This window comes from Hevea brasiliensis, chromosome 11 (assembly GCF_030052815.1).
Source record: "Hevea brasiliensis isolate MT/VB/25A 57/8 chromosome 11, ASM3005281v1, whole genome shotgun sequence".
NCBI lineage: Eukaryota > Viridiplantae > Streptophyta > Magnoliopsida > Malpighiales > Euphorbiaceae > Hevea > Hevea brasiliensis.
The window spans coordinates 28170516-28174302 of record NC_079503.1 but is presented as its reverse complement, the minus strand read 5'-3'; the positions used below and the strand labels follow the sequence as shown (position 1 = coordinate 28174302).

At 35.2% G+C, this 3787-nt stretch overlaps 1 non-coding gene across 1 annotated transcript; it reads left to right on the top strand.

Annotated features, from left to right (window-relative positions):
* The first annotated feature begins 2780 nt into the window (after positions 1-2780).
* LOC131170940 (small nucleolar RNA R71) lies at positions 2781-2887 on the top strand. The gene has a single exon (XR_009141703.1). It is a non-coding gene; the product is annotated as a small nucleolar RNA R71 (small nucleolar RNA).
* Positions 2888-3787: the final 900 nt, after the last annotated feature.

Genomic DNA, 3787 nt, shown 5'->3' with positions numbered 1-3787 from the left:
TTGAAGGGAAATTGTAATGTGAATAGTAACCCCAATGATGTAGGAAATGGCAAAATAAATTAGAAAAACTATTAGGATAGTTAATATAGATAATGTGATTAATGAAATAATTGTTATAAATTGTGATTAATATGAATGATATAATGCATGAATAAATGAATCATATTAATGTATGAATGAGACATTAGTTCTCATTATTGTAGAAAGGACTAATACTTTGAGTACAATGGTATAGAAGGATAATTGACGTGAATTGCGATCATATGAATGATCAAATGAATGTATAAATTATAATTGAAAATTGTTATAAAATAATGAAGTCATAAAACACAATATATTAACAGTTAATAATATTGATATGCCCATGTATTACCTAGACACATGTGTCAGATTGGATAGATTGGCATGCCAACAGGGTATTGTTTGAGTAGTACTGCATAAGACTTTATGCCTGTATTCATGGCTTTATGCCCACACTCATGGCTTTTATGCCCGATTATATGTTATCATGGCTTTTAGCCATGCTGATATGTTATCATGGCTTTTTAGCCATTCTAACTGCATACGTGATTGACGTTCCGCATTTCACGTCCCATGGTTTGACGGCCCGAGGCACCGTGGTGTCCAGTGCCAACGACCCATTATCCAGTTTAGTCAGCCTGTCATAGGTTACTTGGGCAGTGAAATTTGTTGAAATGGGTTAAGAATAATAGCAACTAAAAATATTAGCAATTAAATAAAAGAGTAAGAATATTTAAAATAAATTAGATTAGTTATTTACTAGAAAATATTAAAATGAATTGAAACGATATTAAAATTTAATTATTATGAAATAATCTGCAATAACCTATAAAGTATTGAATGAAGTGATAAAAAGATTTGCAAAAGAGATATAAGTATATTACTACTGTGAATTTAGGAATAAATTGCTTTTTAGGAGGAATAAATTAGAACGAAAGATAGTTGATACTAGAAGTATTATATTAAATTAGATTAAATTCTAGAGTATCCAAAGTATAATCCATTTCTTTTTTTATTTGTATATTATTTTCTTGTTATATTATCACACCACTAAGCAGTAATGCTTAGCGCGATGGATTGTTTCCTTTGCGTAGGTACTGAAGCTAAAACCTAGTAGACATTTGACTGGGATTTGTGGAGTCCAGATCTGCATAAGTGTCTGAAGTATTTAAGGTTGTCACCTCCTCAGCAATGCATGTAGATAGGGCTCACATTAGTCATATTATGTATTTTGTGTATTGTAATTTTATTTTATGTTGTGATGTAAAGTATGAATTTATGTAATTAGTTTGCAAATTACATAAACTAATGAAATTGAAAATTTTGATATATGTAATAAGCACGAATGATTTTGTACAAATGAGTATGGATTTGAATTACATAATGATTATTGAAATGATGATATGAGTATGAATGAATTATTGTAAGGAAAATATGGTTGAGATTTTTAAATAGGTAAATAGTGAAACACGTCAAATGGTAATTGTAACAGGGGAAACTCCACTAGTTTCTCCTTAGAAAAATAATTGATATTAAAATATAACGAGAAAAAATTATTAAAGAAATAAAGTAAGATAAGATAGGGTACTCCGGCACCGAGTGTGACATGCCTTGCTCGGCTATACTGTAGATGGGTGAGGGGTATTATAGTCTTCCAGTTTTCTTTTCTTTGACAGAATTTCCTTAAGAAATTTGGCATAGGATGGCATCTGAGAGAGTATTTTAGTGAAGGGAATGTTGATATAAAGTTTCTGTAAAACTTCTAAAAACTTCCCAAACTGCTTGTCCAATTTGGCTTTCTGAAATCTCTGAGGAAAAGGTAGGGGAGGCTGGTATGGCTCTGGTAACTTTTTTTTCTTCCCTGCTTCCTCTTCCTGATCTTTCTTGGCTTCTTCCTTTGTCAGTTCTTTCTCTGGTTGTACTAGAGTTCTCCCACTCCTTAATGTAACTGCCTTACAATGCTCCCTTGGGTTCATCTCTGGTTGACTAGATAGTTTACTAGTAACCTTACTTGAAGAACTTGCTTGCTGAGCAATTTGATTCTCTAGCATCTTGTTATGGGTAGCAAGTTGCTCCATTTTGGAAGTCAGCTGTTTAATCAATTCATTCTGTTGTTGTTGAGCTGCTAGGAAACCTTCCATAATGGATTCCATGGCTATCTTTAGATCAGGTTGCTGAGGTTGAGGAGGCAGTGGTGGCTGTGCAAAGTTTTGACCTCTGTTCTAAAATCCAGGGGGTGCTGTGGTTTGTACCCCTGTTGTTTGTTTATTAGTTAATTCTGTTGGTTTGACCATGAGAAATTTGGGTGGTTCCTTTATCCAGGGTTGTAAGTGTTTGAATATGGATTATTGGGCTGCCTCTGGTTGAAGTTTGCTCCATTATTCACATAGTTCATCTGTTCTGTGGGAGGTTGATTGATGCTGTTATATTCTAAACTCATGTATCCTCCTCTATAGCTGTCCTCATGTTAACTGTTCATCCCTACAACATTGGCTTGCATTTTATCAAGCCTCCTCATGAGTTGGTCAAATTGAGCATTTATCTTGCTTAGGGCATCCACTTCCAGGACCCTTGCTGTTCTCCTTGATGTTCCTCTTTTTTTTGACCACTCATAATTATGATATGCGACCCTCTCTAGAAGTTTAAGTGCTTGTGTCACTGTTTTCTTCATTAGGTCACCTTTTGCAGCTGAATCTACTATGCTTCTTGTAGAGGGTAGTAACCCATTATAGAAATTTTGTACTAGTAGCCAGTCCTCTATGCCATGGTGTGGACATTCCCTTTGCAGGTCCTTATATCTTTCCTATGCGTTATAGAGTGATTCACCTTCCTTTTGTCTGAAGGAGTTGAGCTCAAGCCTCAGTCTTGCAGTTTTTACAGGTAGGAAATACCTTGCTAGGAAAGCTTGTGAGAGGTTTTCCCAAGTGGTGAATGTTCCAGCTGGTTGAGAAAGTATCTGCTTCCTTGCTCTGTCTTGAAGGGAGAATGGGAATGCTCTGAGTCTTATGGCTTGATCAGACACTCCATTCATCTTAAACGTGTCACATAGGGCAAGAAAGCACTGGAGGTGATAGTGTGGATCTTCTGTTGGTGAACCTCCAAACTGGGTTTGTTGAATCATTTGAAGCCATGCTGGTTTTAACTCAAAGTTGTTCGCTTCCACTGTGGGTCTTATGACACTGGGTTGAAATCCTTGGATAGATAGAGCTCCGTAGTCTCGCAAGAGTCTTGCCCTATCACTATTATCGGCCATGGTTGGAATTTTTGGATTTTCTTGATCGTGCTCTTGATGTTTCCTTTCCCTCCTGATAGCTCTCAAAGTTCTATCTATCTCGGGATCACAGTCCAAGACTTCTTCTTCTAGTCTTGTTCTGGTCATATACCAGGTCAGGCACCTAAGAGAAAAGAAAAGAAATAAAACAAATCAAATAAAATTAGATAATAAATATAATTACCTAAATCAGCTAAATTGCCTATCACTCGATATTACTAAAGCCAAATTCTCGGCAACTGCGCCAAAAACTTATTTGCTGGTTTCATAACCCCGCAAGTGCACGGATTGCTAATAAGTAATAAAGTAGTGAGTAGAGTATCGTTCCACGAGGAATTTAATTAGTAAGTACCAATCTACACGATAATTTTAACTGTTTAGGCTATTGAATAATGAGGGAATGAAAATTGTTTATTTTAAACACTAGAATGATAAACTTAAAATGAAATAATCTATTTTGAAATAATTTGGGAATTAAGATTTCACACTTGAATC